Source organism: Sceloporus undulatus, chromosome 2 (assembly GCF_019175285.1).
Source record: "Sceloporus undulatus isolate JIND9_A2432 ecotype Alabama chromosome 2, SceUnd_v1.1, whole genome shotgun sequence".
NCBI lineage: Eukaryota > Metazoa > Chordata > Lepidosauria > Squamata > Phrynosomatidae > Sceloporus > Sceloporus undulatus.
This window is the reverse complement of record NC_056523.1, coordinates 13,186,073-13,199,553: the sequence shown is the minus strand read 5'-3', so window position 1 is coordinate 13,199,553 and position 13,481 is coordinate 13,186,073. Positions and strand designations below refer to the sequence as shown.

The 13,481-nt window shown below is 39.9% G+C and overlaps 1 long non-coding RNA gene across 1 annotated transcript; it reads left to right on the top strand.

The window, feature by feature from the left end:
- The first annotated feature begins 5,385 nt into the window (after positions 1–5,385).
- Positions 5,386–10,141, top strand: LOC121922030. Its single transcript, XR_006102078.1, has 4 exons — positions 5,386–5,729; positions 6,855–6,924; positions 8,308–8,445; positions 8,622–10,141. It is a non-coding gene; the product is annotated as an uncharacterized LOC121922030 (long non-coding RNA).
- Positions 10,142–13,481: the final 3,340 nt, after the last annotated feature.

The following is a 13,481-nucleotide window of genomic DNA, read 5'->3' as shown; positions in this document are numbered from 1 at the left end:
GCCATGGTCCCCTTCCTGCATTATCCTGGGATTTAGTTATAGTTAGTTATTTAGTTAATATTTAGTTATTTAGAGTAGTTTTGTACGTTATGATCAGTTATTGACATTTCTGCAAGGCCTTTATAGCTTGGATGCTTTAAATTTTATATTTGTAATTTTTTATATTGTTTTCCTATTTTAATTGTACAATTTTAATTGCTGTTTTAATGTGTTTTATATAATATCTCAATTTTTTCTCCTGTTTGGTTTGTACCATCTTGCCTGATGAAGAAACCCATGGAGCTCTGAAAGCTTGCAACAAGTATACAGTATTGCTCATTTCGGTTGGCCAATAAAGGTATCACTGTTTGGTGGATTTTTTGTTTGAATTTGCTAAATGGCCCACACAGCTACCATTGCATATTTTCTTGTCCTCCTTTGTGGATGCAACACCTTCACAACTATCTCTGGCGGGAACACTAAAGAAGCAATTCTTGGTGGCTGCCCCCAGGGTTTGCAAAATCCTTCTTTTAAAGAGATAAGGCTATCTTTCCATTTGCAAATGGAGATTTTCTTTTTCTTTTGTTAGCCTCTGAAGGGGGAAGTGCCTTGTAGGATGGGCTCCACTGCTTATTCTTTTCTTTTTAATGGTCATGCTTGGAACTGTTTTGAATTCTATTGTTACTTTAATTCTATAGCACTTTGATAAGATGGTACCTTTTTCACACACTCTCAGCCCCAGAAAACCTCATGCTCCTCATTTATTTAAACAGATAAGAGTGAAAGGATATACAGCCTTGCCCAACCCTTTTGTCAATTGGGAACCATTCTGTTTCTCCATATTTTGTTCTAACAGTCTTCTCTTGTCCTAGGTACAGGTTTCTCATCAGGACTATCAAATTAAATTAAATCTAGATGGGGAAAATGTAATTATATATATGATAATGGCAGCAAGTATGTATGCTATATGCCAAATACTGGAAAACAAATATAATACCCTTCATTGATTAATGGAAAATTAAAGTAAATGACTTTGCAATTATGGACTATCCATGTACATTGCAGGAAACACCTCTCAGCAATATGAAAATAAATGGAGGCAGATAGGAAAACTCTAGGAATAGAAGAGATGTGGATAAGTTGATTTAAAGTTAGGCTTAACTTATGCTAAGAATAGAATTACAAGACAACTATAAAAATATTGTCTCTAGGCTCATAGATTCATGTTTGTGTGTTTATATGTTTTGTTTTTTGTTTACTTGTCAGTGTTTATCTGTTTATTTGTCTTTTATGTATATACTATAATATTTTTTAAAAATTGAAAAAGGAAAGAATTGTGGTGGCCCTCCCATACCTTAAGAAATCAACAGATCAAACCCTGACCTCTCCTTGGAAGCCATGATGGCTAACCAGAGACTATAGTTTTTGGGGGCTTGTATAATGAGAAGATATGACTCCCTAGAAAATTCATTAATGCTTGGTAAAGTATAAGGCAAGAGCCAACATATGGTAGTGGTTTGAGTGTTGGACTTGGACTCTGGAGACAAGGGTTCGATTCCTTGTTTGGCCATGAAACCCACTGGTTGACCTTCAGCAAGTCAATGCTCTCAGCCTCAAGGGAAGGCAATGGCACACCTATAAACACATCTTGCCAGGAAAACCACAGGATAGGATTGCTGCAAGTAGAGAATGACTTGAAGGCAAGGCAGACAACAACAAGAACGTATAAGACATTAGGAAAAGAGGAAGATCACATTCCAAATTGATGGACTCAATCAAGGAAGCCACAGCCCTGAGTTTGCAAGACCTGAGCAGGGCTGGAGCCTGTTGGTAACAAGATGACCTGGAGGTCTCTCATTCTTAGGGTTACCATAAGTAGAAATCTGACTTGACAGCAAATTCAACCAAAAACCCACCCAAAAGTGATACCTTTACTGGCCAACCGAAATGCCCAATATACTTGTTGGAAGCTTTCAAAGCTCCACTGGCTTCTTCATCAGGCAAGATGTTATATACCAAACAGGAGAAAAAAATAGGAGATGTTAGCAAGATACCTGCATTTTGTTGTTTCTGTCCTTAGTTAAGATGGTATGGGGAGGGTATCTTTATAAAGAGGCCTGTGTGGCCCCACAGGAATAGAGACATATTGGATTGCAAAAGAGGAGTCTTGTTAATATGCAAATAGACTTTAAATTTCCTGGACTTTGCCCAGTTGCCCCATGGCCAAAAGAGGAAGAGCTAAAGATACCCTCCCCATAGCATCTAAACTAAGGACCGAAACAACAAAATGCAGGTATCTTGCTAACATCTCTAATTTTTCTCCTGTTTGGTATGTAATTTCTTGCTTGAGTGTGAGATACAGATTTTTCTAAGTACTAAAACAAATTAATCAGGACAAAACAAGTGAAGCAGCAATTTCCAATTTATTCATTACAATCTTGCAAGAAGGGTGTCTCTGGCAAGAGGCACACCGTCTGAGGTACAAATACTCAGTATATATAAGACATTTTCTGTTACAATATTTCTGTCTCATTTTTTTATTGGCCAGATCTAGACATGAGATTAATTTTAAGACCATTTCAAGTATGTAAAAACTCCACCCATAACATTTCTCATCATACATCTCATGACCATTTAAATTAGTCATTATAGATTCATAGGTGTGTTCAAATATTCATAACACCCCATGAAGCATGGTCAGTTAAAGGTTTTTGTGAACTTTAAGTCACCCTTTTATATAAAAAAAGTATTCTTGTCAATTATAGCATATGTTTATATAGTCTTACACGATTTCTACTTTATTCATATGTTTCTAACTCTTATTAAATCTTACGTGTTTGATTCAAATCCATTTCTCTCATTGATGAAGAAGCCAGTGGAGCTTTGAAAGCTTGCAGAAAGTATATTGTGCCTTTTGGTTGGCCAACAAAGGTATCACTGTTTGGTGGATTTTTGTTTGAATTTACTAAATGGCCAACCCAGCTCCCCCCTGCATGCTTTCTGACTTGACAGCAGTTAACAACAAAGTAGGCACAGATTTAAACTAGGTCTCTCATATTCTTCCAACAGTCTTTAGCTTACAAAACACAAAATGCGACAATAAAAGGCTGTTATGCAGGAATGATTAGTATTTTGACCCAGGACTAGGAAATCCATGGTCTCCCATCTTCTTGGACCACTACTAGTTAATCTCAGTTTAAATAGATAAACTAAATGGTGTGTTAACCCATAGGCAACTCCCACTGATGTTTGTACTGATGTGTCTGCTCTGTTTGGTTCTCATGATAAAATTCAAGCTAGGAAGTTGGAATGGATGTGTGTTTGAGATCAACAGTGTTTCCTAAATTAGAGGAGAAAAATGTCTGAAATTATATTCTTAACATAATTCTTTTACATTTCCTTTTCCTTTTTGGGGTTCCCCTCCTCACATGAATGTTTCAAGTATTTCTACAACTTTCTGAGGTCCACCTGATTGTATAAATACAAAGAAATGTCTAGTTTCAGTAATGTGTATTTTGTGCCTTCATGTTCCAACTTAAGGTGACCCTAAACTGAAACCACCACAGGGTTTTCTTAGCAAGATTTGTTCAGAGAGGGTCTGCCCTTGTCTTCCTATGAGGCTGAGAGAGTGTGAGTTGACCAAAATCACCCAGTGGCTTTGCATGACTGAATGGGGATTTCTCCTGATTTCTTCCCTGCAGTCTCCATTCTCATTAATTACAGAGTCAAAGTATGGAAAACCTTTCATTGTTTCAATTTATTCCTTGCCTACTTCAAAGTTATGTAAACCTTCCAACTCTATGATTCTATGGTCATTACATTTTTTTTTAATGCACACCTTGAATGCATCTGAGGAAGTAGACTGAGGTCTACAAAAGCTCATGCTGCCAGTTTCTTTCTTTCAATTAGTCTCAAAGGTGCTACAAGATCTATGTACCGATTCTACAGACTAACACACGGCTTTATCTTTGAATTGTTGAATTTCTTCAGTAATTGTTCCAAGTCTATTTCCTTCTAGTACTATGGTTTTGTGAGCCAGTATGGCATAGTGGTTTGTGCATTGGACTGTGGCTCTGGAGACCAGGGTTCAAATCCCGACGTGACCATGAAAACCCACTGGGTGACCTTAGGGAATCAGAGGATGGCAAATGGCAAAAACCTCTCTGAACAAATCTTGCCAAGAAGGGGAATGTCTTATCCCACCTCAGGAATAACAATATATATTGTTGTGCAAAGGGATATTGTAGTAGCTTTGGGACTAACATTGGGAAATAAATTGTAGTATAAGCTTTCCAATACTTGGTCTTTTTGTGTAGGCGGACATTTAAAACAAGGTTTGTGTTGCTTTAATGTATATGGTTTTAGATGCTTGCATCTTTTAAAAGTGTATTATACTTTAAACATATGATATATTTTAATATTGCAATAGTTTAATTCCGCTTGATTGTCACTTTTATAGGTTTTTAATTATTCTCTGTTGTTAGACTGTAAACTGCATTGGATCCCAGTTCTGGGAGAAAAGTGGGATACAAATTAATATAATAAATAAATACTTCCTCAGATGCAAGAAACCTCCTCAGATGCATCTGAGGGAGCAGACCAAGTCTGCCAAAGTTTATGCTACAATTTCTTTCCATCTTAGTCTCAAAAGCTGCTACAATATCCCTTTGGGCAACATATATTGTTATTCCTGGGGAGGGGAGGGAGATAATTTCCCCTTTACCTATTGAAGGGGTTAAAAGCCAGTGCAGAGGAGCCTAAGGGTAGAATGACCTAAAGGTAATCCCTTCTTCCCAATTGACCATGAAGGCCTAGAGGAGAATCCCATGGTCTAAAAGGGATATTTCTCCTTGTTATGGATCAAGATAAATATCCCGTCTTGCTACACCTTTTATGCCTAGCAATGGCCTTTATAATTGCTCCCATTGGAGACATTTTGGGAAAGAGGAGGATAAAGAATATATAAAGGAGTTATGGAGCCTCTTGGAAACTAACAGAGGAGGAAGATATTGGGGACTTTTGAGGACTTTTTTTTCCCTCTAGAAAAGACACAAGGCCTGTCCTTTTAGTCCTTTGTGGACCTTCATAATACTGAGAGGTAAATTGTTTCAATGCATCTGAGGAAGTAGACTGAAGTCTACGAAAGCTCATGCTGCCAATTTCTTTCAGTTAGTCTCAAAAGTGCTACAAGATCTCTCTTAAGTACTGATTCTGCAGACTAACACGGCTATATCTTTGAATTCTATATCTTTACATCTATATCTTTGAATTTTGAATAACCCTGGAGGTTAGAGGGAAAGAGCCAGAGAATATTAACCGCCTGCCTGCATTCTCTCTTTTTTAGTTCTTATTCTTCCCCCCCCCCCCCCCTTTTGACTTTCAGGTGTCCCCCATGGCTTTTGTCCTGTTGTCTCAGAAGAGGCTGCAAAGGGAGACCACTTGCTTGGTCTGCCTGGAGTTCTTCACTGCTCTGGTCACCCTGGACTGTGGGCACAACCTCTGCCAGGGCTGCCTGGAGCAGTGTTGGGGGGCCCTAGCACCACAAAGCCCCTGCACCTGGCCACAGTGCCACCAGAGGGTCCAGCAGAAGCATCAAAAGCCCAACTGGCAACTGAGCAACCTGTCCAAAGAGGCAACCGAGGAGGAGGAAAAGCATGGAGCTCTTCTGCCAGGAGGACCAAACCCTACTCCGCCTGGCCTGCCTTAGGGCTCCCTGGGGCCACCCGCTCATCCGCCTCCAGGAGGCCAAGGTGAGCGGTCCTTCTCTGCCAAGGAGTGTTGGTGCCTCGCAAAGCTAGGATTCTGGAGGACAACACCAAATAATGCAGTTTGGTAACACTTTTAAGTGCTGTAGCTCCATCCTATGGGATTTGTAGTTTTCACCACGGCCCTGAGCCTTCTCTGTCCAAGAGAAATGGTGCCTTATGAAGTTACAAATTCCAGAATTGTACCTATGGCTGTTAAATGAGTGTCAAAAACCTCATTATTTCTAGAGTGTAGGGTGTGCCTCCACTGTAGGAATAATGTAGTTTGGCACCATTTCTAAGTGTTGCAGTTCCAATCTTATGAAATACTGGGATTTATAGTTTTTACAAGGGCCTTACCCTTCTCTGCTCAAGAGGGCTGATGTCTCAGCAAAGCTACACACCCCATGACACAGAGCCATGTTACTTAAAATGGCATCAAACTGCATCATTGTGCATCTACAGGAATAAGGCAGTTTGGCACCACGTCTAAGTACTACAGCTCCAGCTTATGAACTTTGAGATTTGTAGTTTTGCAAGGTCCTTCGCCTTCTCTGTTAAAAGGTGCTGGTGGCACAACTACAAATCCCAGGAGATGGAGCCATCGCTGTTAAAATGGCATCAAATTGCATTCTTGTGCCTCTACACTGTAGAAACAATGCAGTTTGATACCACTTTTAAGTGCTGTAGTTGCATCCTATGTGGGGTAACCAGGACCGGTCCTGCATTTCAGCCTGTCCAAGAAAGAATGTCAAAATGTTTGCCGCATCTGGTCACACTGACTCTTTGGGGGGAGCCTGGGAGTCATAGTTTTACAAGGTCCTGAGCCTTGAGTCATTGACTTTGAAGGATGTGGCCAAAATATGACAGCCTCATTTTAATCAGCTTGGAGTCCAAGGAGATTTCAGGCTTGATATGCTCTAGGAGCCATTTGTGTCTTTTTGGCCATCCATGGTATTCTTAGCACTCTTCTCCAACACCATATTTCAAATGAATTAATTTTCTTTCTATCTGCTTTCTTCGTTGTACATTTCTCACATCCATACACACTGATGGGAAATATGATGGCTTGTGTGATCCTCACTTGGGTATTCAGTTTAATATCTTTGCGTTTGTCTTGTTCTTTCATAGCTACCCTTCCCATTCCTAGTCTTCTGATTTCTTGACTGCAATCCCTGTTCTGATCGATGATTGATCCAAGGTATTAGAAATCTTCAACTGTTTCAATTAGTTTTTTTTACCATATTAAATAAGTTACTCCTTGTTATCAAGAAATAAACACTGTTCTCACCCCAGTTGTGTAGCAGTTGTGTATGAAATTAACCTTTTAGCCTTGTTTTTTAAACAATACTTTTAATAATAATAATAATAATAATAATAATTCTTACCCACCCTCTCCCCATGGATCGAGGCAGGTAACAACAACAAATTGACAATGAACAACATAAAGCACAATAATTAAAATATGCAACAGTTTAAAAGGACAAATAAAGCATACATATTTTAAACAGTGTGCAATTAACATTCTTCATCTGAATTCACAATGTAAAAATCATCTGGATAAGCCTGCTGGAAGAGACTGATATTCAATGCTGTTTTAAATTTGGTCAGCATACTCACGTATCAAAACTTTTCTGGTAGGTTATTCTACAGTCTCAGGGAATTTCTTCTTTAACTTTTATAAAATAAGATTTTAAACTTAATGTTGTTTTAATTACTGAAAGCTGCCTTGGAGCCCACCCCAGGAGAAGTACCACATTCATGGTACACAATTATAGCATTATATCCCACTACTAAAAGCCAGATTGTTTTCTTTCTCAGCTTCTTCTCACTTTACTTTCTCATGCAACACAGCCCAATAACTGATATTTTTTTTTTGGCTTTGCTTCTTCTAATCCTCTTTGAAAGGTGGAATATAAATTTTATAATAAATAAAAGCATGATATTGTTTATGAAGAGCCTCCCTCCACTTTAAGTAACATTTTGTGGAACTTTGTCCTCATCCCATTCCCATCTATCATAACACGCTACCCCTCAGTCACCTTAGGACTTACAAATACAATTATAATTGTTATAGACTGTTTCATGTACATAGAAATTTTAAATAAATAAAAGTAATTATGAAAAAAGAAAAAATATATATTTAGGTATCAGTTGTAAAAGAAGTATCCCATTTTGAGAAAAAGGTGAGATATGAGTTCAATAAACTAACTAAATAAAAATCAACATAGTACACAATGAGGTATGTATTTATTCCATTATCATTTTTATAAAAATAATCTTGCCTTGACTTCTGCTAAAAATGGTACAGTGACTTTGCATGACCATTAAAGGTCCTCACTATCTTTCCCCCTAAAGATCTACAAGCTCAGGATGGGACTTCTAATGTTATCTTTGTTGGAAAATGTGTAGAAAAATTAGAAATCTAGCAAGGAGTCTTCTAATCACCAAAGGAGTCCATGGGAGACCTGTTGGTTTTAGAAATTAAATGAATCTTCTGCTGCATTTAGGTCTAGAAACAGTGAATATGAGAAACTGAATGCCCCATCTGATTCTTCTTTTCCTCCCCTTCCTGACTCAACAGCCAACGTAACTCTGGATCCAAACACTGCGAATCCCCAGCTCATCCTGTTAGAGGACCTTAAGGGTGTCTGTGCCAGAGAGGACGTTCAAGATATGCCCAATCATCCTGACAAATTTGACACATTGCCATATCTGACAGGTGACCTTTACAACCAGCAGGCATTTGTGAGAAATGAAGGAGACTGGTATGTGGGGGTAGCCAGGCAATCTGTAAGGAGAAAAAGTGCAATGAATGTACTCCTGAGGAAGGGATCTGGGAAGTGGGGTAGAAGAACGTACTGTTCTGCCTACTCTTTTCTTAATCTTCTGCCTTAGGGTGCTGTGCTCAAGAGGATCCGGGTGTGCCACCCTAAACAGCACTGGGAAACAGCTGACATTTCATGATGCTGACACAAGAAGCCTGCCTGGTCTCCTTCGTCACACCTCCCCTTGCCACCGGACTCCTGCTGAGAGCTGTGTTGCTGCCGGGAGGCCGCCCACGGACTGAATTACGGACTTTCGCAGAGAACATAGAGAGTCCACAACGGCGGGACCAGGCAACAGTCCTTGGCGCTCTGCCCTGATAGTATAAGGGCGTGGACAGAGAGCTCTACAGGGGAGCCGGCGGGCCGGCTTTTGTAGGGGCTGCTCCCACCGCCCCCACCCCCTGGAGAAACGCCGCTGCGGCAGTGGGCAGAGTCCTCTGGGCCGCTCCTGCCCAGATGGAAAAGGGCGGGCGGCGGCATCCTCTTCAGGGAGCCGGCGGGCCAGCTTTGTAGGGGGGAAAATGGGGGGAAACTCCTATAACAAATTCAACTCCTATGGCAAATAACATTTCTACCCAATCCTTTTCTTTATATGTACTCTCTAGCCTTCACTAGGGCCTTGTCTGCATGGGCCAAAATACCCATTCTGGTGTCGTCCTTTTTGGACGATGCACGCCTAAAAGCCCTGGTTCTGGTACAAGCTATCTGTATTGTATCTGGCATGTCCTAATCCAGAACCAGGATGAAGCAAGTTACAACTAATTTTGAAAACATAGGCTAGACCCTGGATTTAGTAAAGATAAAATAAAAATAGATGTTTATATAGGTGAGTGACACATTGAAAAATATTGTAAAATACTGAAAAGTAGAGACTTGGAACAAGAAATGACCAAACATACAATGATTAAATGGGCACAAGAAGTGGGAAAAGCAAGTGGACTGGAGAAATGGGAGAAAACTTGGCAAGTTAGCATCATATTTACTTTGTGCCAGAATATAAGGAGACTTTTTTCAAAATATTTCATCATTGGCACCTGACACCTCAAAGACTTAATATGATTCATAAAAAGGGGGAAATAGAATGCTAGAAATATTATAAGTCAGAAGGTAACTTTTTCCACATGTGGAAATGTAAAGAAGCAGAAAGATATTGGAGAAGAATTCATGTCCTAATGTCTGAAATATTACAAATTTGATGTTCTCACAGCTTTAATGAAAGAAAATACTAAGGAAAAGGTGAGAAAAGATTGGTACTGTGTAAAGATATATGTAGAGAAAGGTTTGTCAAATAATTGTCTATGGAATTCTTATAGCTCTCTCTATTATTATTATTGACGAGAGAAATATAAAGATGGAATAGAAAGTCAGACAAAGTCAGTTGAAAACGGGAAGCTAAGTTATTCTAAGATAAAGAAGATAAGTGTATTGTTCAGGAAGTATTATTTTTCTGGTTTATAGTGACATAATAGCTTTGTTATGTGTAGTTGAAGTCAGATATGTTTGTATTGTTTTCGTGTAGATCAATGTACTTAGCTTTATATTTATTTTAATGCTGTTTTGTATATTTGTATGTATTTAATAAAATTTAAAAGCAGAAAAGCAGGTGGGGAAAATACCGGATTGTTAATTATTGCATGATTGGTTAATCCTCAACCTTTGGATCTGGGTGCAGGTAATAGTAACTTTATTAGTAATTAACTAGAGGAAGGGACAGCTTATTTCTCTGTCTGGCAGATACGAAGTTCTTCCGCTTAATCCGATAGGCAAACGGCTTCAGCATGTTTTCATGGGTGCGCAAGAATGCCTCTGGTTCATTAGGAAGAATTTCTCCTACACCTAGGACTGCAGCCCTTCATATAGTTTCTAGTGAACACAGTAGCCTTATTCCCTACTGACATGCATAGTACTGTGGTCACAAAGAACATAATGCACATCTTTTTACTCCCAGGATTTCAGCAACGATGCATTTCCAATATCACTTTATTTGCGCAATTGTGATAATCATTCACGCAATCACTCACCATTTTCACTTTATTTGCAGGATGCTTTAAAGGCGCTTTAATCTCTCTTTAATGCTGAAATTAGTCCCAGTGTGATAAACTCTTCTGTGTGATCACTTGTAGAGAGATCTTGAAGCACCTTTGAGGCTAACTGAAAGAAAGAAATTGGCAGCATGAGCTTTCCTAGACTTCATTCTACTTCCTCAGACACATTTGGTGTATGATCACCTCTCTGGGATATCTCCTTTTAGTTAGTCTGGCATCCAATAATCTTGCTTCACTTCTAAATTCTCCATCAGCAGAACAATTTCTCTTTAGTCTTTAGGGTGCCAACTGTCTTCATGCAGAAGGCAATTACAAACTGGGGGTTGTGATAATTTCTGACTTGCAAATGTTGACTATTAACATAAGCCATAACATTCAAAAATGAAATTTCTCTGTCACTAAACTGAGTGGCAAACTTGGTATGTGGGTGAAAACTTTAAAAGGCAAGGGAGCACCATTCCATTAGTAATGCAAAATACAGCTTTTGATACAAAAAAGATACTTCCTTTTGTGTTGCTAATAGAATACTATTTTAACCAACAACAACATCTTGACAAAATGTAGGTTTGTGACTAACATTGCCCTGTTTTTCTTTCTCCTCTTTGACTTTAGCACCTTTTGCCTTATGAAGAAGCCAGTGGAACTTTGAAACCTTGCAACATGTATTTTGCACATTTTGATTGGTCCAATAAAGGTATCGTTGTCTTGTGGATTTTGGATGATATTGTACTTTGCTATAGGGCCAACAGGGCTACCCCTGGATATGATTTCTATGGGTGTTAAGGTTGCCAGGTGAAACAAGTCAATATGTCAATAAGCAACACCTGCTGAAATTCCTTTTTACACAGCCATTAAATGGATGGGAACCCTGCTCCTAGCATATCCACACTGAACAGGTTAATAATAATAATAATAATAATATGTTTATTTATATCCCACCTCTTCTGAAGATTGAGGCATTTTGATCCCCTTTTCACTTAAGAGAAGGGATCTTTATTGTACCACATAGTAACCTATATACAGCGCAATCGCCTTATTTATATCCTTAAAAACAAACAAAATCTCATTATATAGTGGTGTAGTGGCTTTGAATGTTGAGCTAGGACTCTGGAGGCCAGGGTTCAAATCCTGGTTCAGCCATAGAAACCCACTGGCCGGCCTTGGGCAAGTCACACACTCTCAGCCTCAGAGGATGGCATTGGCTTATCTGAAGAAATCTGTAAAGAAAACCCCCATGTGAGGTTTACTTTAGGGTCACCATGAACTGGAAACGACTTGAAGACACACAACAACAACAAACTTTCTGGAGATTGGCTTTACTTAAGCCAACCTGTCTTTCCTTGAACTATTTTGTTTAATCCTCTACTTGGAATTTAAAAAACCTTTGCCCTCTTCATTATTCCCCTCTATACTCTCTGAAATCACTTAAGAGTCTGTTTCTGTATACATATACACATTTGTGTGTGGTGTGTAATGGTTTTGCTATGGCTTTGGAAACCAGAGTTTGATTCCCCACTCAGCCATGAAACCCAGTGGGTCACCTTGGGCAAGAAGTCACACTCTCTCAGCCTCAGGGGAAGGCAATGGCAAACTCCTTTGACCAAACCCTGCCAAGAAAACCCCATAGTAGGTTCACTGCCTTATGGTTGCCATAAATAGGGAATGACTATATTGGGGGAAAGGCAGGATATAAGAAAATATAATAATAATAATAATAATAATAATAATATCATCAACAATTTTCCTTCAGGCCACAGTTTGGGTAAATTTCAAATCTTTTGACTGTGTCCTCTCCCATCTCTTTAATCGTATTGGACAACCAAACGTTTTGGTCCTATTTAACCATGCTCTCTTTGGCGGTTTACAGACCGCCAAATAGTACGTATAGAATACGTACTAGGGTTAGGAAGGGGCGGTGCTTCCGCACCCCCCTAACCCTAGTACGTATTCTATACGTACAAGATGGCGGCGCCCCTTCTACATGGGCGCCGCCATCTTTACGTACTGGACGCACAGCGTCCAGACGTGTCGCGGCGCCTATGACGTCACGAGTCCGCGCCAGGCGCCTCGCGACATCATGGAGGCGCCGCAAAAAGAAGCTCCGAAATGGAGCTTCTTTTTTGCTCCGCGCGGGAGCCGCGCGGTTTGGCTGCTGCGGCTCCTGCGCGGAGCAAATGGCGGCGGCGGCGGACCGCTGCAAAGCGGCGGTCTGTACCCCGCCTTTGACAACTTCCTCTTCCATTTCTACCTTTAACAATACTTTATACATAGTTGTGCAGTTTGACCACACTGTAAGTCTTCCTCTGATTTCTTGACCAGACTCTCCATTTTGGTTAATAACCAAAGCTGCGTCTTCACTGCACAATTAATGCAGTTTGACGCCGCTTTAACTGCCTTGGCTCAGTGCTGTGGAACGGAAGGAATTGTAGTTTTGTGAGATGTTTATACCTTTTGTGTCAGAGAGCTCTGGTGCCACAACAAACTAGAAATCCCAGGATTCTGTAGGATGGAGCCATGACAGTTAAAGTGGCGTCAAACCGCATCAGGGATGCTTTGACTGGGAGTTCCTGCATGGCAGAATGGGGTTGTGTTTAATAAATAAGTGTGTTTAATAAATAAATAAACGACATGACAATGAAAATTTAATAAATAGCGTTTAATAAATGAAGCAGTGTTTAATAAACAATGACAATGAAGAGTCTCCAGGGACCTTCTCTAGCCCTGTCATGGCTGCCCTTCCCAATCCACTTCCCTCTTCCAGAAATAGTACTGTACAGTAATCATAAAATGGCGGCTGAAAAAGGCGGGAAACCAAACCAAGAGGCCCACCCGCCTCTCTCATCGGGAGGGAGCGCGCAATGCATACTGGGAGCTGTAGTGCCCAC